Genomic DNA, 24,508 nt, shown 5'->3' on the forward strand with positions numbered 1-24,508 from the left:
GGGAAGGACCCCGCCCGGAAGCGGGGTCTCCACACCGGCCGCCGCGGCTTTGTAGAGAAGCCGGTCCTAGAGCTCAGCCCCGGGGCAGGTGAGGGTGACTGCGCTTCCCCTCAGAAATAGAACCCTTTCCTTCCTAATTAAAACTGATCAGTCTGATTGCGCTGTTAATTACTAACGTTGGACTCTGGCAGATGTGGGCCGTGCCGGGCGGGAACACTGTTTTGAGGCTATGCAAGAAAAATCATGTTTAATGTTGGCTGGCATAGAGCAATTGAAAATGAGGTCTATTTTTTGATTTGTTTTTTCGGGGGTGTGTGTATTTTTGGGGGGAAGGGGTCCAGGGGAGGGGTTTGAGGAGTTATGGGGGTGCGTTGGGTGTTTTGATGGGTTTTGATGGGGGGGGGGGTAAATACAGCAAATACTTGTCCAGCATGTCACAGTATTGACCTTCCCGCGGCTAAATAAGATGGCTGTTTACAGCCATTAAGCACTCCATTAAGCAATGCAAACTTCATACCTGGTGACAGGACTTGTACTGTCTAGCGCTACATTCAGAGGGTGGGTGACAGGGACCATAGTGAAGCAAGGGCGTTTCGGTGAGTAGTTGCAAATGAATTCACAGGAGGGTTCAGGTGGGGAGGGACCTCTGGAGGTCATCTAGTCCACCCCCCCTGCTCAAGCAGGGCCACTCAGAGCCAATGTCCCAGGACCATGTCCACTTGGGTTTTGACTCTCCAAGGATGGAGACACCACAATCTGTCTGGGCAACCTGTGCCAGTGTCTGACCCACCCTCACAGTAAAAACAAGTGTGTCTTCTTGTGTTCAGGTGGGATTTCGTGTGTTTTAATTTGTGCCTATTGCCTCTTGCCGTGTCAGTGGGCGCTACTGAGGAGTGCTTGGCTCCCTCCCCTTCCTTCTATCCCATCAGGTGTTGATGCACATTGATAAGATACCCCTGAGCCTTCAACAGGCTAAACAGTCCCAGCTCTCTCAGCCTCATGCTCCAGACCCTCCATCATCTTTGTGGCCCATCCCCAGACTCTCTCCAGTATGTCCATGCCTCTCTTGTACTGGAGACCCCAGCACTGGACACAGCACGCCAGGTGTGGCCTCACCAGTGCTGAGCGATTTCCCCAAGAAGTCCAGGGAAAGTGCATTCTGCCAGTGCTGAAAGAAGGGCCTATCAAAGTTTAAAAAAAAAAAATTCACAAAAATTCCTCCTTCTCAGGAAATGCAATTAAGTACATACACTGATGGAAAGGAGTAATAGGTTTAAATGTACTGGATTTGAAATAAATGTGATGCTGTAAGCCATTCTTAAGAAAAAGCTACACACTTTCACTTGAATCATCCTAATGGAATATTTACTTGCTTAAGAAGTGTAGTAGTGAAAGAGGCCATGCTCTCTGAAGCTGATATTCTGTTACTGCTGGATAGTATCTAAATCCTTAAAAGCGACACACATGCAGACAACAGCGACGCAGGCCTTGGTGTTGCTGAGCCGGAAGGGCTGTTCAGCTGCTGTGGGCTGTAGCGTAGTGAGAACTGCAGTACAGCTGTAACATACTTCAGACACTGGACAACTTACCTGAAATACAATTTAAATGATTTGACAAACAAAGTGCATAAAAGCAACCACACCTGTCTGCTTAAAAATAGTTTTTTATTAGAATGCAGCAATGCCTGTCAGAAATAACATTTTGATCATCTAATTTTACAGCGAAAAAACATTGTGTTGTGAGGTTCTCATTTCTTGCCCTTGGACTTTTGGGGTAATATCCAAGTTTAGAACAACATTGTTATAACTGAAAATAAGGCACAGTTTCCTACAGGTTATTTTGCATGGGATCAGTTAAAATGAAACCATGTTTAAAACTGAATGATCATACTTTTTTTTCCTCACTATGATAAAAACACATACCTGTATTTCTCAAGAGCTGTACTTAACATTCCATCCATAAAGAAGAAGTCTTCCTTAAGGCACAAGAAAACAAGTATTTTCTTCATAAATGTTACAGGTTCCTTTGAGGCATAGAGATAAATGCATTGAATGACAATTTCTGTCTTTGCTAGATTCAGGTGAATAAGATGGTTAAGTCACTGAAAAGAAGCCCTATGAAAACAAAAACTAGCTTTTGTTCATACTGACTCATGAATGTGTGTAAAATATAGATAATCTGCAAGTAATAATCTGGCCACCGTTTGAGAAAACTAATACCAATCTGTGTTGTAATTTATGAGAATGTATGTTTTTGAAAGGTCCAGAAGTCAGTATGTATTGACTTCCAATTTTTTTAAAAGGTGCAAGTTTCTAAAGGCCACAAAACCACAGTGTTAGCATATTTATTTTAGCAAGTGGTGACCTAGAGACCATGTGCTGCAACATGGTATTCCTGAGGAAGCAGAATAGCTTTTTTAAATTTCCCTGAGATCTATTAATTTGATATCCACCCAAACTCCAGTGATAAAACAGTGGTAGCAAATCTGTATCATTTTAAACAATACAGAAACACCGAAAATCCAATTCCTTGTTACATGCTGAATGTCCTCACAGACAAAAAGAAAAAAAATTAAAAAATCAGAATTTCATTCACTTTTTTGATCATATATATTTTACAAGGAAGGTTTTTACCTCTTCTCCCACCAAAAGCCAAAGATTTGAGTGACAGAGAGTGAGTGGGGAAAGACGACAACCAATCACTTCGAAATTCAGAAATGTTTAGAAAACCGGTTTTCTGAAAAAAGTTTTTTCTGAAAAAAAAGTTTTTTAGTCAGAAGGAATGAAGTGAGGGAATGGACGGGGAGTACAGAAGTAGTGCTTAATCGTGTACACAATAAAAAGATTTGGAAGGAAAAAGAGTTTTTCCATGCCTTTCTAATTGTATTGAGAAATGCACTAAAATCCTCTTCCATGAGAACACAGAACTCTACAGCAGTGGCCAGACATGCTTGATACATTTCTTTAAGCCTTATATTTGCCAACATGTTCACGAGCTATGATCATCCTTTGAATTGGAGCAGTTCCCTCATAAACCTGAAAAGAAGAATTGCAATAATGTTAGCTGATAATTTTTTAAAATATTTCAACAGATCTTTCTACACTTGTAAACCTTCACAGCACTAATCCAGTGTGGATTAGGATGTGCAGAAAGGCAGAGTAAACTGAAAAAATTCCAGTGTGACTTGAGTAACTACAGTGGGCTAAATGCAATAAACCACATACAAGATATTGAGAGACAGTCTTGTTCTCTCATATGCTGTCATCAAAACTCGGTAAGGTTCTCATGAAATTAACAGACACAGTGGGTGAAGAAGGATGGGGAAAATGTCTTATCTGCAGAAGGAAATACATAATTTAGGTTTTACAAAGTAGATTTTGAAACGGTGGATGGAGGGGAGGAGGTGACCTGTGCTGAAAGTGGTGTATTTTCTTTGACTAGCCTTTCAAGGCCATAGCAAATGCTCCCTTTCATCCATTTATTCCCACTGCTCCTTCTTAACTAGTATTCTCTTCAACACAGGATTTCTTTTTTTATTTCTTTTTTTTTAACCATGTATTCTTGCATTTTCCTCTAGAAACATTCTGCATCCTCCCTCTGCTCCATTTGGCTTGCTGGCAGCAAAGCCAGAGATACACAACAAAACACGGATGTAGGTCTAATGCAGAAAGAAGGCCATATACTCCACAGGTACAGTGCAATGTGATTCAAGGGCAACATAGTTTAGGGGTTTAAGCGTTTCACCTCCCAGTTCTGAACCTACTTTGGCAAACTGCTCAAAGGCATGCAAATGAGGACACCAGGGGAGGTTTAGATTGGATGTAAGGAAAAATTTCTTTACTGAAAGAGTGGTTAAACATTGGAACAGGCTGCCCAGGGAAGTGGTTGAGTCCCCATCCCTGGAGGTACTTAAAAGACGTGTAGATGAGGCGCTTAGGGACATGGTTTAGTGGGTGGTGGTGTTGGGTCAACGGTTGGACTCAATGATCTTAGAGGTCTTTTCCAACCTCAATGATTCTATGATTCTATGATTCTAAATTCACTTTCTCTGTAGTCATAAAATAGCGATAATCTTCCCAAGAACCTTACAGAACTTTTCAAAAATAAAGACGCTATAAGCTGTGGTCACATTAGTTTTTTGGTTCAGTGGAAATGGTTCATTCTCAAAGTGAATTCTCTGACTGCTGCTTACCCTGTATCTAAATTACTTGCTGATGAGGACAGCCATGAAACTCAAGTGTAAAAACATCAAAATCCATAGTCTTCTTAAGTAACCACGAGAAATGTTTTGGTTTATAAGCTAATGGGAGTACTTTCAAGCATCATTGACAATTAAGGGAAGTTTTCTGAATTTGAGAAACTAAGTTAGAGTTTCTATCATAGCAACGTAGATTTGTAGCCAGACAGAAACCCATAGCAAAGCGTGGACATAGAAGAATGTTACCAGTAAACACAATAGCAGAACTGTGTCATACTGAGAAATATCAAATATATGAAAGAAAAGAACAGGTGGAAAACAAAGTGTCTGTACATGAAACAGATGGCCAAAAGCATATACCATCTGGAACTGGGCAGGAATATAGGGAAGCGTAATCAAGAGACATGGATGAAATAATCGTAAAGACAAAAGCCTTTCCTGTATTCTTTTGGGGATGAAGGGAAGCAGAAAAAACACCAAAAATTTAATACTAAATCTGATTAATTTGAACAATTTAAAAAAAAAAGTCATCTACCTAGTCATGCATTTGTGATGGATCAGTGTAATGGAAAGTCTAAATAACTGGGATGCTGTAAAATCAGTCTCAACTTTCAAATAAACTTCTAACCCTCCCAACCTCTTTCTCTAGAAAAGCACGCAACCTGACAGGAAGAAAGCCCAATCATAACAAAGTTCAGTTACTCATTCATTTCCTTACTTGCAGGAGTACAGTTAGGACTAAGAACCTTTAGATTCCAAACCAGTAGTTTTCTATCCTTAGATAGAGAAAAATTCTTGGCTAGTGAGGGTAGTTGTAATTTTAAAGTCGGCTGTAACAGAAATTTCAACTACCTAGAATCGTAAGAATAATAGCTGTTACAACTAACATTGCAGATCATGGTCCACATGCATTTCTTGACATCATCTATTTTGATGTTTTATCTAGTCATTATTAATGTCAGAACCAGGTGGTCCAGATTACTGGTTTTGCTGAACATAATTAAATCATTCTTGCGGAATAAAGAACTGTAGTATAGTATATGCTAAGAGAAGAATTACAACATGGAACCCTTTCTTGGTAATAATACTGCAGAAAAAGATCTGGGGATTATGGGTGACTATGGGCTAAACATGAGTAAATATGAGTATGTTTTGTTCTTTTTTGGGAAAAAAAAAAGCTAATCACTCCAGGTTGTGCCACAATTCTGTTAATACTACATATGCAAGATAATTAATCCATGATACTCAGTGCTGATGATATCTCAACTGAAGTAATCTGCCCAGTTTATGATACCAAAGTTTCAGACAGAAGGATTAGAGCACAGCAAGAAGTGATGAAGAGAACAGCATTATACATAAACTTACAGAATACCAAAGCAAGCATTGGTATTTTGATCAGTGTTTTCTACAGTGCTTTTTTCTAAGAGTTCAAAAGCTTCAAAATGAAGAGTCCACAAATTTCAAAGAATTACCACATCAGAAAAACAAAACCACACCACTAAATTTATTTCTCTTGTGTAGGTTAAGTTGTTGATCTAATGCAAAGAGTTTTGTATGCAGGAATTTGCCTGATTTGAATGCCCTTTCTTTAAATGGCAGGATTACTGCTCTCATCCTTAAAACTTTTTTTGTATGTGTACATCATGATTTCAAATAAGTAGCCATTAGTTTATTTTATATAAAATGTATGCATTACTATAAAGATCACATTCTCTCTTTTACTCACCTGGTAGATTTTGGCATCTCTAATTAGTTTTTCTACAGGATATTCAGTATTAAATCCATTTCCTCCAAAAATCTGCACTGCCTCTGTATCTGCTTGGTTTGCAACATCACCCGTGAATGCCTTTGCAATGAAAGCATAGTAGGTATTCCTGCGACCAGCATCAACTTCCCACGCAGCTCTTTGGTAAGCCATCCTAGCCAGTTCCACGTTCATTGCCATTACCTCTTGTATCAGAGCAGTGCTGACCCATATTCATTTCCTGAAAAGGGAAGTTTACAGAGATGCAACTAAATTGGATTCTTCCAAGGTACAACACATTTTCATTCTTTAGTTTACTCAAAGCGTAAAGTAAGCTTTTTTTTCCCCCCCAAACACTTCAGTTTTATCTAAAAATCACCATATATACAACAAATATTAGTTTTGCATTTACAGACCAGCATGCCCTTAATTTGTCAAAGCTGGGCAGTTTACTTTCTCTGTATGTGAAATCAGTTCTGTAGCTGTAATCGCTTGTTTGTCTTTTTCTAGTTCAACTATATCTTTTGTGATGGGAGAGGAAAAAGTAAAGAACCTAATAGGCAGGCAGTAGTAAAATACAGCTGTACTACAAACAAACAAACAAATAAATAAATGAGATTTTCAAGTTTTCAGATTCCTTTCTTAATGTTCAATGTCTAGTTTTGCCTGCTACTAAAAATAGTACTTTCTTTGTTTTCTTCCCCCCCCTCCCCAAAAGAGAACTAGCACCAGTGTCTCTGAGGCCTATTCCTTGAGCAGGAGTAGCTAAAATTAAAGCACGCTGTATGTTTATGGTTAAAGATGTCCACCTTGCTTCTTACACTTGCAAAGGCATACTACTTCACATTAATTGGCACTTGTCAATTAAATGGTTCTCAAAGATTCTTTTGTAGCTGTACAAAGTTATCTTATTTTAGACCATTATGAATAATTCCTTATATGAATTGATAAAATTATAATTATTAAGTACGTCTTGTGAGTAGTTTCTGTATGTTGTGAAAATGAAAAGGTCATTGTACATGAGCACATGAAAATGTTCAATTGCATAACAGTCTCTTTTCTTTAATGGCAATTTGTTGCATTATTGGTTATAGAAGCGAATAATAATTCGTGGCTTGTCAAGTCAGAGATAACACTTCACCTTTCTTCCAATTTGGATGCCAGAGCTGTTTGCTTCCACAATGAATCCAGTAAAGGCTTTGCTTGCAGGAGCTTTTGGATCTGGATTGGTACGAGCTAGCAAAAAATACCTAGTGTAAAACAAAGACGAGGGGAGTCAGTTTATCCTCACAATTAACAATCAGATACTTTTTTAGCTAATATGTTAAATGTTTTTATGTGTCTTTGTACCATATAATAGATCTATCGATAAGTTAACCCTTTTTTCTTGGCCCTTCCAAAAATAACCTGAGAGGGAGCGTGAGAGAGGAAGTTTCAGTGCATCTCTTACCGCAAAAGTCAAGATTTAATAAAATTACTTCAGATCAACATGCAAAGGTTCTCCTCCTTTTCATTGTAAGTCTTAATATTACCATCAGCTTCACAAATAGTACAAAAGAAACCTATTCACAGCACATACACAAAAATCAATGCTTAGGAAATACAGTATTGCATGCAAAATGTTATCACCTGATTTTAAAGATCTTAACTTTGTTCTTCTAAGTATAAGTTGTAAATAAGTTTTTTTTTCTGTTAGAAATTAAACAGTTGTAAATCACATTTATGGTGTTCAGCAGTATCAAAAGATAGCTGGTAGATTCTCTTTGATGGTTCTGCCTTGAACAAGGAAATAAGTAACAAGAAAATTCAGCTTTATGCATAAATGTAGAAAGTTTTTCCTCTTGAATTAAAAAGAATTTATGTGTTGGGGATGAGCATGATCTTATGTGAAACATGATGAAAGAAGTCTATATTGTAAAGCACCTCCATAGACACCACAGCAAAATCTGGATTCTTTGGCACTTGGAAAATGTCTTCCCTTAAGAAAATAAAATAAAACACCACAATCCTAGAGCTTTTCTATCTTCACTAGAAGTGAGAGATGTTTCCTGTAGAATGAGAACCAACTGATCTCAGTCACCACACCCACAAAGCAAGGTCCCTTGAACATGAGCCTCTCGAGTACTTTGCGAGTTAACTCTTCTGTTGCTGCCCTTCCCTGAAAAGAAAGCGGAATTAATTTTGTTTGATAGCAGCAAAAATTGAGAGGCATTCTTGAATAGAGTTGTCATGTCATCACTCAGTTTCCTTTCTAGGCATTGCACAGCACTGAGACTGCTTTCTTATACCTTGTCCTGATAAACTGGTCACTGATTAAAGTGTAGTAGGGTGAAACATAATGCATGTTCAGCTTTGTAACAGATCTTTAAAGAAAGACTAGTATCTAACTTGAGGGGGAGACACCTCAGTATAGAACAGAATAACAGAGAACGTAATGTGAGTCAAAAGTCAACACACCCATTTACTTTCCCACCATTTGTGAGCCACATCTTCTGGCCATTAATAACATACTCATCTCCTTTCTTCTCAGCCTTAGTTTTTATACAAGCCACATCAGAGCCTGCTCCAGGCCTGTTACACAGTAAGCCTAAAAGAAAATAAAATGCAAAATCTTGAGGAATAAAAGTTCTGTTTTTAAGCAGCCACGAATTATTGCAGAATTATGTGCACCAAACTGATCTGTAAAGGTTTTAAGTGAACTGCGTGGAAAACTCCAAAATACTACATCAAAAACTCAACAACAGTCTGAGCAAGAATCCAAACGTGTGTGTTAATTTTCCTTATAAATCCCTAATAATACTTAAAATTGTTTTTTAATGATAAACAAAACCATTCTGTAACTTTTAATAAGTCATCACTTCCTTATGCTTCACAAACTCTGATATGAAAGCTGAGTATCTTTAAAATCTGAAAATAAGAGCACAGAGTAACATTTTATGAGTGTCGTGGTTTAACCCCAGCCAGCAATTAAGCAGCACACAGCTGTTCGCGTACTCCCTGCCACGGTGGGATGGTGGAGAGAATCGGAAGGGTAAAAGAGAGAAAACTCATGGGATGAGAGAAAGACAGATTAATATGTAAAGCAAAAGCCGCACACACAAGCAAAGCAAGACAAGGAATTCATTCACTGCTTCCCATCGGCAGGCAGGTGTGCAGCCATCTCCAGGAAAGCAGGGCTCCATCATGCGTAATGGTGACTTGGGAAGACAAATGCCATCCCCTGGCGATATTCCAAAATCTTTGCCTTCTGGCCAATCCATGATCACTTCCAGGATTCCTGGCCGACTGGGGTTTCCTATTTGAGCCCGTTGTGTGATCAGTGTGACCCACTTACTCCACATAGCATCAGTTGCATGATCATTGCTCTCTACAACTACCTGAAAGGAGATTGTAGCGAGGTGGGTGTCGGTCTCTTCTCCCAAGTACCAAGCGATAGGACGAGAGGAAATGGCCTCAAGTTGCGCCAGGGGAGGTTTAGATTGGACATGAGGAAAAGTTTCTTTACTGAAAGAGTGGTTAAACATTGGAACAGGCTGCCCAGGGCAGTGGTTGAGTCACCATCCGTGGAGGTATTTAAAGACGAGTAGATGAGGCACTTAGGGACATGGTTTAGTGGGCATGGTGGTGTTGGGTCAACGGTTGGACTCAATGATCTTAGAGGTCTTTTCCAACCTCAATGATTCTATGATTCTATGTGTACAGGGGACCCTCCCTCTGAATATCCGGCCTAGCACCAGAAGTCGGGGTGCCAGGAGGAGCTGTGCTTCAGTGCCGATCACTTCCGAAGCAGCTCGAACCCCTTCATATGCTGCTAATATCTCTTTTTCAGTTGGAGTATAGCGGGCCTCGGATCCTCTGTATCCCCGACTCCAAAACCCCAGGGGTCGACCTCGAGTATCCCTTGGTGCTTTCTGCCACAGGCTCCAGGTAGGACCGTTCTCCCCGGCTGCGGTGTAGAGCACATTTTTTACATCTTGCCCTGCCCGGACTGGCCCCAGGACTACTGCATGAACTATCTCCTCTTTAATTTGTTCAAAAGCTTGTCGTTGCTCAGGGCCCCATTTGAAATCGTTCTTCTTTCGGGTCACTTGATAGAGAGGGTTTACGATCAGACTGTAATTTGGAACATGCATTCTCCAAAAACCCACGACGCCTAAGAAAGCTTGTGTTTCCTTTTTGCTAGGTGGTGGAGACATGGCTGTTCTTTTGTTGATCACAGCCATGGGGATCTGACGACGTCCATCTTGCCATTTTATTCCTAAAAAATGGATCTCCTGTGCAGGTCCCTTGACCTTACGTTGTTTTATGGCAAAACCGGCCTTCAGCAGGATTTGGACTATTTCCTTCCCTTTTTCAAAAACTTCTCCTGCTGTGTTGCCCCACACGATTATGTCATCAATGTATTGCAGGTGTTCTGGAGCTCCACCCTGTTCCAGTGCAGTCTGGATCAGTCCATGGCAAATGGTAGGGCTGTGTTTCCACCCCTGGGGCAGTCAGTTCCAGGTGTACTGGACACCCCTCCAAGTGAAAGCAAACTGTGGCCTGCACTCCGCTGCCAAAGGGATTGAGAAAAACGCATTAGCAGTGTCAATTGTGGCATACCACTTGGCTGCCTTTGACTCCAATTCGTATTGAAGTTCTAGCATGTCCGGCACAGCAGCACTCAGTGGTGGCGTGACTTCATTTAGGCCACGATAGTCTACTGTCAGTCTCCACTCTCCATTAGACTTCCACACTGGCCATATGGGACTGTTAAAGGGTGAGTGGGTCTTGCTGATCACTCCTTGGCTCTCCAGTCGATGAATCAGCTCATGAATGGGAATCAGGGAGTCTCGGTTGGTGCGATATTGCCGCCGGTGCACCGTGGTGGTAGCGACTGGCACCTGTTGGTCTTCGACCCTCAGCAACCCCACAACAGAGGGGTCCTCCGGGAGACCAGGCAAGGTGGACAGCTGTTTAATTTCTTCCATCTCCAAGGCAGCTATACCAAAAGCCCACCGGTACCCTTTTGGGTCTTTGAAATACCCTCTCCTGAGGCAGTCTGTGCCAAGGATGCACGGAGCCTCTGGGCCAGTCACAATGGGGTGCTTCTGCCACCCATTCCCAGTTAGACTTACTTCGGCTTCCAATACAGTTAGCTGTTGTGACCCCCCCTGTCACCCCAGAAATACAGATGGGTTCTGCCCCTATATGTCTTGATGGCATTAGGGTACACTGTGCACCGGTGTCTACTAGAGCCTTATACTCCTGTGGGTCTGATGTGCCAGGCCACCGAATCCACACAGTCCAGTAAACCCAGTTGTCCCTTTCCTCCCCCTGGCTGGAGGCAGGGCCCCTCTAATCCTCATCACAGTACTCATTTCTCATTTCTTGTACATACGAGTCAGAAGTTTCTTCATTAAGATCAGAAGTAAGATCAGCCCTTCTACTCTGTCTGGGGAACTGCCCGCTGGAAACTGGAGCAGCAATTTTCCTGGAAGAACCCCCTTCTGTGATTGTTTTCCCTTGCAATTCACGTACCCGTGCCCCTAGGGCTGCGGTAGGTTTCCCATCCCACTTCCTCATGTCCTCTCCGTGGTCACGCAGGTAAAACCATAGGGTGCCCCGTGGTGTGTACCCTTTATATTCTCTCTCTTGAGCAAAAGAACGCTGACTCCTAAGAGCCGAGATATTGGTCCGTACAGGTGAGGAGTAGGACCTATCCTCTCTGAGTTGCTGGATCTCCCGGGACAGTTTTTCGGACAGTTTCTCCACAGCCGAGACGAGGGAGGAAGAAAGACTTTCCTCGTATTGCCGGAGTTGACTAGCCAATTCATCCACCATTTGTTCCTCTCCATCTTTCCAGGTCATCACTGCCAATGAATTGGCATATGACGATGGTGAGCTCCTTATAAACTTCCGCCACATGGGTCGTGTGCACTTGACTTCATCTGGATCTTAGGATAGCTGTTCATTGTTCAGGTCACCATAAATCACCTCCAGCACAGCTAATTCCCTCTGGATACCCTTCTCCATGGTGATCCACTTGCTTGGGCGACATATGACATCTTCCTTAAAGGGATACCTTTCCTTCACGCTTGACAAGAGTCGCCTCCAAAGGCTGAGGACTCGTGTCCCTTTTCCAATCGCTTTGTCAATGCCCCCTTCCCTAGAAAGGGATCCCAGCTGCTTGGCTTCTTTATTCTCTAATTCCAGGCTACTGGCCCCATTATCCCAGCATCGGAGCAGCCAGGTGACAATATGCTCGCCTGGACGGCAGCTGAAATCTTTTCGTATATCTCGCAGCCCACTCAGGGATAGAGATCGGGTGGTCACTGCCTCGTTTATGAGTTCTTCCTCTTCTTCCTCCCCGAGCAGTTGTCGGCCCTCCTCCTCCTGTTCTCGTGATGGCCCTTCTCCAGTGTAGTCTGCCTCATCCACTTCTTCCTCGGGCTCCCTTTTAGAAGAATTTTCTTCCTTACTAAACGAGCAGACTTCCAAGATTTCTTCTTGTGTACAGGGGTGACTGATACCGGCACAGGTTGGCTTTTTGGTTCAGCCACAGGGCGTGTTGCTGGGGTCTGAGTGGCCGCAGTGCATGTCGTTTTACCGTCAGATCCAGAGACCTTCTCTTCCCTTTGAGGGTACTGAATGGTGTTGAACAGGGCTCGGTAGGCATGGGCCAGGCCCCAGCACGTTGCAATGAGCTGCATCTCTCTGGAGTTGCCAGGGTGACAGCATACTTTGTCCAAATATTCTACTAACTTTTCAGGATTCTGCACTTGCTCAGGGGTGAAGCTCCAAAACACTGGGGGTGCCCATTGGCCTAGGTGCTTGCCCATCTTGTCCCACACACCCTGCCACTCATAACTACCCAGCCTTGGGGCAGATCTCTGGATGATATTCTTAAATTGCTTATTAACTTTAGACAAAACCGAAACAATATTCCAAAGAAATACCAATAGAAGTATCTTAACTGCCCAAGGCTGTTCAAAATACTGAAAAGTTACTCTAACGAAGGAGGAGACATGATAGAAGAAGGTAGTGACACTGCCATTCTGTATTTCCTCTGTAAAAAAACTCTCAGAAAAGTTACTGTAATTGCTAGTTGTCTCCACGAAGTGGTATCTGTAGTACAGTAATGACTTAATTGCAAAATTCAGATACCAAATTAAGACCAAGTTCAATGTTTTAAAAATAAACCCAGCAAATAGACCACAGCAAACTGCAAAAACCAACACCAATCTTTAACATATACAGAAAAAAAAAACCCCACGATGCCGATTACACAAATCAATATCGAGAACAGAGCAACCAACATTGTGACCCACAACTGTTAACAGATATAAGTTCCTTAATACACTCCGGTTAATCTGTTATTATCTCAAACCCTTCATGCCCCACGTTGGGCGCCAAAAAGGACTGTTGTGGTTTAACCTCAGTCGGCAACTCAGCACCACGCAGCCACTCGCTCACTCCTCCCCTCCCCCCCCCCGGTGGGATGGGGGAGAGAATTGGAAGAGCACAAGTGAGAAAAACTCGTGGGTTGAGATAAAAAGTTTATTAATTGAAATAAAATAATAATAACAATAACAACAATAATATTGTAATAATAATAATAATAATACACAAAGCAAGTGATGCACAGTGCAATTGCTCACCACCTGCCGACCGATGCCCAGACAGTCCCCGAGCAGCGGCCCCCCCGGCCAGCTTTCCCCAGTTCATGTACTGAGCATGACGTCACATGGTATGGAATGTCCCTTTGGCCAGTTTGGCTGTGCCCCCTCCCAGCTTCTTGTGCACCTGCAGCCTTCTCAGTCGGTAGAGCGTGGGAAACTAAAAAGTCCTTGGCTAGTGCAAGCATTACCTAGCAACAACTAAAACATCGGTGCGTTATCAACTTTGTTCTTGTCCTAAATCCAAAACACATCACTGTACCAGCTACTAGGAAGGAAATTAACTCTATCCCTGCCGAAACCAGGACAGCAGGGCCTTTGGATATCTACCTGGGGCTCGAGGGCTGTGAACACAAGGTCTATCAGGTGGAGAAGGACTCGACTCCTCCTCTCCACTCCCTGGTCACAGGCAGGAAGCACAAGGGCATTACGCACAGGGACTCAGGATTCCCTCTCCAGCAGGATTCAGGTGGGCAGAGTGAGCTGCTTGCTTGAGAGAAAGGCTGGCATTTTGTCTCTAAGGTATAGAACAGTTTTCTCACCCAAGTGTCTTCAATTTGCTCCTTGGATTCCCTACAGCTTGATGGAGCAGGGACAGAGGTGATGACTGTGACTGCTCTGCCTGGGGTGGCTGCCTGGAGAAGTAAGAGGAGATGCTCTGCATGAGGAGTGGCAAGCTGGATTTGTTACAAGTTCACAAACATCAAGACAGCATGTCAGGGAGCATGACCTCCCACTCAAAACAGGATGGTGTGTATTCCCAGTTCATTGCAAATCATCTGAAAACCAGATGTGGCTCACACTGTGCAATGCTGGGTCAGATGTTGAAGAAATTGAGAGTAACCACCAATGCTGTGCGTTGTACACAGCTACTTTGATGTGACCGTTCAACTGAGTCCCGCTCAGCTTTTGGTGTAACACGTGGCTCACACCGAGGCCCAATGTGTGCTGGGAGCAGCACCCTTAGGTCAAAGTGAGAGCAGCATGTTCGCAGGACTGTGATGGAGAAGCACTCTCACCGTTGGCTAGGTAACTGTTTCGCTCACAGACACGCGCATTAGAGAATCTGCAAGACATTGGAGAACCTGTGAGGTACTTGAGAAGGTGTAGTGAATCCACAAATTAATGAATTCGAGAATTCACATGACAGACTAATCTGTACAAAGGGGATTGAGCCTTTGCTTTTTTTTTTTTAACCAGATGAGCTCACGAAATAAATTTTAATTTACAAAGTGCATTGTCCTGTAAATTTGAGAGATCCAAATGAACCATGACACTTACCCATGGAAAGGCTTTTGCTATCCACATACAAACTGTGCTTGCTTTAGTCAGGTTTGTAGGAGGGGTTCCCAGGGAAGGCAAGCTGGTGCCTTTCACTCTCATCAACAAGCCCTTGAGGAGCCGGGCACTGGGCTGCCTGGACACAGGACAGAGCTCTCCAGAAATGTCTCAGCCTCTAAACAGATCCAAAGGTTCCTCTGGAATTCCAGGAACAGAGATGCTTGCGAGAATTGAAACTGTCCCGTGACAAGAGTGAGGAACCTGTGTCCCCATGCCAGGAATGGGAACGGGAGCACATCCACAGCTTTCACTTGCGCTGCTAATCCTTTCCTTCATACGCTGTAGTCCAAGTATTAGCTACTAGTGTTGGGAAAAGGGCAACTGTGCTCCCCACTGAGTATACAGCTCCCACAGGGAAAAAACGACAGGGATCGAGTCCAGCCGTGTAATGACAGCTGGTGCCATGAGCAGTAGCCCAGTGCCCTGGTATGAGGGCAAGAAGCTACCTCAGGGAGGTTGGCTATGGGATATACAGCCCTTGAAGGGCTGTATCTGAACAGGTCTGAGAACACTCAGAGCCACAGCTGGCCCAGAGTCCAGGTGGACATGCTGTTCGGGGGTACCAATTCACCAGCCCCGTGCCTGATCACTGCAAGTTGGATCAGGACAAGAAATCTGTTTTCTTCCACTGTGCTTTTGTCTGACTTGCTTGTGCTGTCGAGGTGTTCCTCACCATTCTTCCTTGGTGTTGGAGAGGGAACTCTGGGAGCTCTCTTCCTGACACTGATGGGGAAACAGGAGCAGGGTAGTGCCCAATACCACCATCCCTTCCCAAACTCCTTGCCAGTCTCATTGCTGACCCCAAGTGCAGCTACGGTGCTGTGAAGTGGCAGCTGCTGCCGCTTCTCCAGTTTAACAGATACCTTCCAAGGGAAGAAGGCTGTGCTTTGACAGTGACCCAATGCCACAAGAAAGCCTTGCCACAATGAGAAGGTTGCACCCCACAGGGGAGAGGGGATACAGACAAAACCTGCACTTTTATAGGGGTTATGGTTTCTCCAGTACCAAACTCCCGAAAAGCCCTCTGCAGCATGAGCCATCTCTTGCCCTGTCTCAGGGGTCCAGGCTCATTTTGTGCTGTGCTGAGCATCTCCTCCAGCTCACTCAGGGCTCCTGGGCACTTGCCTGGCCATATTGCTGAGAGGTGAACAGATCCCTCCTAGCTGGGTACCAGAGCCCTCTGCCTGATCAAGCACAGCACTCATGAGCAGAGCCTCACAAGAGACTCTGCCAGTCTGCACAGCGCAGATAGAGTCAAACAGGTCAAGGAAGAAGCAACAGCCCATGGCCATCTAGCACAAATGCCCCAGGGCAAGTGTAGGATTACAGCTTAACCCCTTCCAAACTCAAACAGGAATTCACAATGGCCCAAGCTCTGCATGCGAGCAGCAGATGCAGAAGCCCATGTTTGCTTTTTTGCTAGGACTGTCTCTAAATGCAAGTCAAGCCTTCCAGCCTTTCAGACCAAGGACTGCAGGGAAAGGGGTAGTGAAAAAAAAGCAGGTTTGCATTTTCAGGAAGGGCAAATGAAAATGCCTTTAAAAATACCTTTTGCAGGGTAGAATGTGTCTCTGTCTACTAAGGCAATATGGTAGAGATAAGTGCATGTATTTCCTGCAAAGAAACACCACTCTGGCTTGGTACTTTCCTGGACCTAGGAGAAGAGGCTTTGTAGGGACAGTGGATGGCTACACAGCTCTGCAGCTCCACAGCTCTTTTATGGAACTACTCACACAGTAGGTGTCAACTCCATTAGCATGGTCTCCTCAGTAGCCTTAGTCAATCAGTAATGAAATGAGTAACCATGATGAGGGTGTGGGGGAAAGAATTTTGTTAGTAGGAAAGCAAGAGGAGTCCCTTCACTATAATAGCATTAGTTTGCTGAGTAAGATTTTCTAACTTTTTTAGTTTTTAAAAAGGGAGAGAAGACCAATTTATTGGTTCAAGGAACTTTGTCACTGTGGTTGTCAGACAATACAATACTTAGAGACAATCCTGCTGGTCAAAGGGAAGGGGTTTGAAAGGGCCAGTCAAATCTGGCGAGTTAACAAATGGTTACAGGACTGGTGCCACAGCCAGGGGTTCGGCTACTTAGACCATGGGACTTGCTTTGAGAAACCTGGTCTACTGGGGGCTGACGGGGTCCATCTGTCAGAGGAGGGGAAGAGCATCTTCAGTCATAGGCTTGCCAGGCTGGTGAAGAGGGCTTTAAACTACAGATGCCGGGGGAGGGGAACCTCAATCCATCCCACTCCTACCAGTTTGATGCCAGGGCCAGCAATAGATGCCCAGAGCCTGGGGAAGGATCACAGGTCAGCAAGAGAGCACCTGAAGAGCAGCACAAAGGAACTCCAGCCAGAAGGACATCTTCATCGGGGGCCCAATTTAAATGCCTCTATGCAAATGCACATAGCATGGGGAATAAATGAGGAATTAGAGACGTGCGCACGCCTGCAGGGCTACAACCTTATTGGCATCACGGAGATGTGGTGGGATGGTTCCTATGATTGGAGTATTGGGATAGAGGGATACAGGCTCTTTAGGAAGGACAGGCAGGGGAGACGAGGAGGGGTTGTTGCCCTCTATGTCAATGACCAGCTGGAGTGCCTGGAGCTCTGCCTGGGGATGGATGAGGAGCCAACCAAGAGCTTATGGGTCAGGATTAAAGGGAGGGCAGGGACAGGTGACATTACGGTGGGGGTTTGCTACAGGCCACCCGACCAGGAAGACCGAGCGGATGAGGCCCTCTATAGACAGATAGGAGCAGCCTCACACTCACAAGCCCTGGTCCTCATGGGGGATTTCAACCTCCCCGATATCTGTTGGAGGGACAACAGGGCAGGGCGTAAGCAATCCGGAAGGTTCCTGGAATGCATCGATGATAACTTCCTTCTCCAAGTGGCAGAAAAGCCAACGAGGAGAGGTGCTATGCTGGACCTTGTTCTCACCAACAAGGAGGGGCTGGTGGGGAACGTGAAGCTCAAGGGCAGCCTGGGCTGCAGTGACCACAAAATGGTGGAGTTCAAGATCCTTGGGGCACCGAGGAGGGCGCAGAGCAAGCTCACTACCCTGGACTTCAGGAGAGCAGACTTTGGCCTCTTCAGGGATCTGCTTGGTAGAGTGCCATGGGACAAAGTCCTGGAGGGAAGAGGGGCCCAAGAAAGCTGGGTAATATTCAAGGATCACCTCCTCCAAGTTCAGGAGCGATGCATCCCAACAAAGAGGAAGTCAGGCAAAAATGCCAGGAGATGGATGGATGAACAAGGAGCTCCTGGACAAGGTCAAACACTAAAAGGAAGCCTACAGAGGGTAAAGCAAGGACGGGTAGCCTGGGAGGAATACAGAGAAATTGTCCGAGCATCCAGGGATCAGGTTAGGAAAGCTAAAGCCCTGATAGAATTAAATCTGGCCAGGGACATCAAGGGCAACAAGAAAAGATTCTATAGGGCAGATCTCTGGATGATATTCTTAAATTGCTTATCAACTTTAGACAAAACCGAAACAATATTCCAAAGAAATACCAATAGAAGTATCTTAACTGCCCAAGGCTGTTCAAAATACTGAAAAGTTACTCTAACGAAGGAGGAAACATCATAGAAGAAGGTGGTGACACTGCCATTCTGTATTTCCTCTGTAAAAAAACTCTCAGAAAAGTTACTGCAACTGCTAGTTGTCTCCACGAAATGGTCTCCGTGGTACAGTAACGGCTTCATTGCGAAGTTTACATACCACACTAACGTCAAGGTCAATGTTCTAAAAACAAACCTCACAAGCGAGACATCACTATTTACTGCAGACCACAGCAAACTGCAAAAACCAACACCAATCTTTAACATGTACAGCAGGAAAAAGAGCACGATGCAGATTATACAAATCAATATCGAGAACAGAGCAACCAACATTGTGACCCACAACTGTTAACAGATATAAGTTCCTTAATACACTCCGGTTAATCTGTTATTATCTCAAACCCTTCGAGCCCCACGTTGGGCGCCAAAACGGACTGTCGTGGTTTAACCTCAGTCGGCAACTGAGCACCACGCAGCCGCTCGCTCACTCCTCCCCGCCCCCGGTGGGATGGGGGAGAGAATTGGAAGAGCACAAGTGAGAAAAACTCGTGGGTTGAGATAAAAACAGTTTAATAATTGAAATAAAATGAAAATACTAATATGATTATAATAATTATAATAATACACAAAGCAAGTGATACACAGTACAATTGCTCACCACCCGCCGACCGATGCCCAGCCAGTCCCCAAGCAGCGGCCCCCCCCCCCCCCAGCTTTCCCCAGTTTATGTACTGAGCATGACGTCACATGGTATGGAATGTCCCTTTGGCCAGTTTGGCTGTGCCCCCTCCCAGCTTCTTGTGCACCTCCAGCCTTCTCAGTCGGTAGAGCGTGGGAAACTAAAAAGTCCTTGGCTAGTGTAAGCATTACCTAGCAACAACTAAAACATCGGTGCGTTATCAACTTTGTTCTTGTCCTAAATCCAAAACACATCACTGTACCAGCTACTAGGAAGGAAATTAACTCTGTCCCTGCTGAAACCAGGACAGGGTGTGTGGAAGGGCTGCCAAGGGCAGGTGAGGCCCAGCAGCAGCTTTCAGTCCCGGCATGTTTCATGTGGCAGCAGTCGCTGGACATTTTCAATTTTGGAACTGAGGTGAGGCGAGACAGAGAGGAAATGTTGGCACAGTGAGGTGGCTAGGCAAGCTCAGAACCCTAGTGTCTGTGGGTCTCTGGAAGGGCTGCCAAGGGAAGATGAGGGCCAGCAACAGCTTTCAGTACTGGCACCTTTTGTGTGGGAGCACTCACTGGACATTTTTGATTTCAGTACTGAGCTGTGGCGAAGGTCAGGGAGAATGTCGTCACACATAGTTGGGTAGGCAAGCTCAGATCCCCCGAGTTTGTGGGGCTGTACAAGGGCTGCCAAGGGAAGGTGAGAGCCAGCAACAGCTTTCATTCCTGGCACGTTTGGTATGTGAACAGTAGCTGGACATGTTCAGTTTTGGAGTTGGGCTGTGGAGATGCTGAGAGGGAACGTCCAAAGTGAGGTGGCTATGCAAGCTCAGAGCCCAATTATTTGTGGGTCTGTGGAAGGGCTGCCAAGGGAAGATGAGGGCCAGCACGAGCTTTCATTCCTGGCACCTTTGTTGTGGGAGCAGTTGCTGGATGTTTTCAGTTTTGGAGCTGGGCTCTGTGGGCGCTGAGAGAGAGCATGTTGGGAGAGTTAGGTGGCTAGCAATCCCAAGCCCCAGTGTTTGTGGGTGTGTGGAAGGAGTGCTAAGGGCAGGTGAGGGCCAGCAACAGCTTTCAGTCCTGGCAGCTTTCGCATGGGAAAAGTAGCTGGACGTTTTCAGTTTTGGAGCTTGGCCCTGGAGACACTGAGGGGGAACATCAGCACAGTGAGGTGGCTGGAAAGCTTCAGATGCCCAGTGTTTGTGGGTCTGTGGAAGGGCTGCCTAGGGAAGGTGAGGGCCAGCAACAGGTTTCATTCCTGGCACCTATGTTGTGGGAGCAGATGCTGGACGTTTTCAGTTTTGGAGCTGGGCTCTGGAGACGCTGAAATGGAACGTTGGCACAGTGAGGTGGCTAGGCAATCTCAGAGCCCCAGTGTCTGTTGGTCTGTGGAAGGGCTGCCAAGGGAAGGTGAGGGCTAGCAAGAGCTTTCAGTTGTGGAAACTTTGGTGTGGAACCAGTCGCTGGATGTTTTCAATTTTGGACCTGGGCTGTAGAGCCACTGAGAGTGAAGACCGCCTTCCCTTCATCCACCAGTCAGCTGACCTTATTGTGGAAGGATATCGAATTAGTTAAACAGGATTTACCCTTTGTGAAGCCATGGTGACTGTGCTGATGTTTGCATTGTCCTTTAAATGCCTTTCAATAGCACCCAGGGTGATCTGCTCTGTAATTTTTCCACGTGCTGAGCTTAGAGAGGTCTGTAGTTTCCTGGGTGGGTGGGTGGATGGCAGCTGTGATTGCACTCCTTCAGCCCCTGGGAAGGGAGGCCTGGACAGAAAATTAACTCTATCCCAGCGGAAACCAGGACACTCTCTACTCAGCACTGGAGTGAGGCCACACTCGGAGTGCTGTGTCCGGTCCTGGGCTCGTCGGTGCAAGGGAGACATGGCCATACTGGAAGAGAGTCCAACAAAGGGCCACAAGGATGATTAAGGGACTGGAGCACCTCACGTATGAAGAAAGGCTGAGACAGTTGAGACTGTTTAGCTTGGAGAAGAGAAGGCTCAGGCTCATCATTGCGTATAAATACCTGAAGGGAGGGTGCAAAGAGGATGGAGCCAGGCTCTGCTCAGTGGTAACCAGTGAATAGAGAAGAGGCAATAGGCGCAAACTTAAATACAAGAAATTTTATTTAAACATAAGAAAATGGTTTTTCACTGTGAGGGTGGTCAAACCTTGCCACAGGCTGCCCAGAGAGCTTGTGGAGCGTCCATCTTTAGAGATATCCAACACCTGATGGGACAATGTCCTGAGCAACCTGCCCTAGCTGACCCTGCTTTGAGCAGGAGGATTGGACTGCAAGTTCTCCAGAGGTCCACTCCAACCTCAACTCCTCTGAGGTTTTGTGAATATGAGTACTGCAGCTTCTTCTCTTCTGACAAGAGAGAGGGAATAACCTGATTTGTTCTGGATAAATGTCAAGAAGAAAAACATCTCTGTCCTTGACTGCTTGATCAATCTTGAAATCTGAGTTACAAAACTAATCTGCCGCTCTCACAGCCCCTCTCATGGATCCCCCTTCTCTGACTCCACTCTTGCCTCTGAGGCCATGCTGTGTTTCAGAGAATTTCATTAATATCTCCTGCAAGATTTCCATGGCAGGCTGCATACTGCTGGGCTGGTGCCATGAGGTGCACCTGGAAGATATTCCAGTACATAGCTTTGTTGTCGTCATAATTTTCCTACAGGTGTTTCTGACACTGACACTAGCCTCACCACTGAGGCTTACAGCACATGAGATGGGAAATGAGGAAGGCAACCCAGCCTTCCACAACTGCCTGGGAGTTTGGACTTCCTTACAGTTCCCAGAGCACTTTCCTCCTTCCTTACGCACCAGGGCGCTGAAGAGCAGCAAAGCCAGAAGGGTCTGGGAGATGCTCTCTCAGGACCAGAAGGAGCCTGGAGAGCAGATTTGGTCAGGGGCTCTGGGAAGTGAATGAAGAGCCCCTTGGGAAGACAGTGAGGGGTGACCACTGCTTGGCACGTGGAATGGAGGAGGGGAATTGTGGTAGAGAGGGCTGGCACTGAGCACCAGTGGGTCACTCCGCAGCCACATTCACTTTCAGCCGCTCACAGCAGTGCCAAACCCTGTGGCACCAGGGGGAGAAACCCACAGCAGCACCGCCTGGCATCCCAGCACCCAGCTGCAGCCCCAGGCAGCCGGCTGCAGTGACATGGCAGTGAGGCTCCTTGGTGCTGAGCAGGGCTGAGGAATGACTGCCAATGTGATGCGCTCGTGTCTGTGTGAGTGTGCCGCAGAGAAGTGCGGTGTCTCTCTGCACGTGTGCCCCCAGCCTTGGCTCCCAGGTACAGCCACACCAATGGGGGTCTGTGCTGCCTACAGCAGTCTAGGGGGAACAGAGATGGGAAAAATGTACCTCCTGGTTCAGAGAACCCTTTCTTCTGGGTTGGGTTTTGAAGCTTCCTTGGGCAAAGGGATCCCAAGAGAGTGTCCTCACAGTGGGGACTGTGACAGAGAAGCATGGCTCAGAATGCACGGTCCAGCAAGAGGCACTGCCTGGAAACACCAAGGCATGTGTTTGGAGACGGCTAACTAGCCGTGCCCAGGTAGCCAGGGGTCACACAGATCAGCAGACAGAGTGGCAGTAGTGGAAGGAAATGGCAGGGGCACTTTCTCTTTGAGTGGTTCCATGAGTCTTTTCACTCCTGTCAGTGGCGTGTTTTTGAGATACACCTCTGCACTGGCCCAGTTGTTGTGCTCTGTTTCACCCTGCGGAGCAGCCTCAGAGGGTGGGAACTGGGTTCCTCTGCGATGAGCTGGCCCCAGAAGTTGTGCCCCGGGAGCACAACTAATGTGCTCCAGCTGTCTGTAGGCTTCCAGTCCGTAGCACAAGACCAAAGGTAAGCCAAAAGGAAAGCAACCCAAAACGTCCCAAGTGTGAACATCACGCCCTCTACAACAGCAGTTTTGTTCCATCCTGGCAGCTGGGGGCCAAGAAGGCTGTGGGAAAAAGGCCTGATGGGAGAGGGAGTGTTAACAGCACGTGAAAATCCTCAGGGAGCCCCGGGTCCCTCACCGCAGTCTCTCCGGCCGGCAGGAGGCATGCTTCAGCCCCTCACACAGCAGCTGCACCCCAGCATCTCCAATGTCATTATCAGCCAGGTCCAGCTCCCGCAGACTCAGGCTGGTGCTGAGCACAGCGGCCAGGTCCCCGCAGCCGGTGCTGGTGATCTGGCAGCACTGCAGCCTGCAGGGGAGGCACACAAAGAGGAGCTGTGGGATTGTCACAGCCACCAAGAGACAGACGCACCCGCTCACCAGCCTTCCCATTTCAGTCCCACTAGTCCCTGACCCTGAGCTTCCCCAGGCACTGGGCACCTCCCAAGGCTACAGACAAGAAATGGGAATTTCCGGGCAATTTGTTTTGTTTGCAAAGTCATCGCAGTGTGCATGCTAGTCATCCCACCACTGTAGCGGTAATTGTGCGGCTGCGTTCCCATGGCTCGGCAGAGCGCTCTAGAGCCACAGGAGATGCCCCGCATGGCTCAAACAATCCAGGCAGAGCTGGCAGAGACAACACAGGGCCTGCACAAGAGCCCCGATGTTTGGCATGGCAGCCCGGGTGGCGATGTGAGTAAAGGCAAGGACTGTGAGGGAGCTGAGTGGCCCAGGCCTGGCAGAAGAGGGACTTGTTCTCTGCCCTCCTCCGGTGCCCGCTCACGTGGGACTGAACACCCTGGACTCAGCAGACACCAGGGCTGGGGAAACAGGTGCCTGGAGGGTTGCCCCTTTCACACATTCCTCTTGCTCTCCGGGCAGGCAGGCAGGGAGCACGGGATGAGCAGGGACCCAGTGCTGCAGGCTCACCTCGATAGCAGCCTCTCCCCATCCCTGCAGGCAGCAGCTGACCAGCCTCACCCACGGCCCAGACCCCATCAAGGGCTGCCCACAAGGCAGCCAGGGAAATGCCCCAAGAGGCCCTGAGTCCCTCATCCCACCATCTCCAGCCAGCAGATGGATTGCTTCAGCCCCTTGCACAGCAGCTGCAGTCCAGCGTCACCAAAATAATTTTCTCCAAGTCCTAGCTCCCACAGGCTCTGGTTGGTGCTAAGCACGGTGGCCAGGCCCCACACATGGCCAGGTCACCCTGCCTACACTCATGGCACCCAGCGCTTGGCCAACGAGGACTTGGTGCTGGAGCCACCGTTTACTCCAAGCCCAGCCCTCGGCCTCCTCTGAGCCCATTTCTTCCCAGAAGGTAATAAATGGGTCTTCTCAGCAGTGCACAATGGAAAGACAAGAGGCAACAGGCAGGAGTTGCAACACAGGAAATTAATTAGACTTTAGATCTCTGTGCCCTGT

At 46.3% G+C, this 24,508-nt stretch overlaps 2 long non-coding RNA genes across 2 annotated transcripts; one reads left to right on the top strand and one right to left on the bottom strand.

Annotated features, from left to right (window-relative positions):
• Nucleotides 1-10: 10 nt before the first annotated feature.
• Nucleotides 11-14,826, top strand: LOC143170595 (uncharacterized). The gene is made up of 4 exons (XR_012997072.1): nt 11-88; nt 3,578-3,690; nt 9,772-9,869; nt 14,180-14,826. It is a non-coding gene; the product is annotated as an uncharacterized LOC143170595 (long non-coding RNA).
• On the bottom strand, nt 2,552-7,199 carry LOC143170596 (uncharacterized). Its single transcript, XR_012997073.1, has 3 exons — nt 7,084-7,199; nt 5,925-6,183; nt 2,552-3,035 (listed from the first exon to the last, which is right to left on the bottom strand). It is a non-coding gene; the product is annotated as an uncharacterized LOC143170596 (long non-coding RNA).
• Nucleotides 14,827-24,508: the final 9,682 nt, after the last annotated feature.

This window comes from Aptenodytes patagonicus, chromosome 24, assembly GCF_965638725.1.
Source record: "Aptenodytes patagonicus chromosome 24, bAptPat1.pri.cur, whole genome shotgun sequence".
NCBI classification, from domain to species: Eukaryota; Metazoa; Chordata; class Aves; order Sphenisciformes; family Spheniscidae; genus Aptenodytes; species Aptenodytes patagonicus.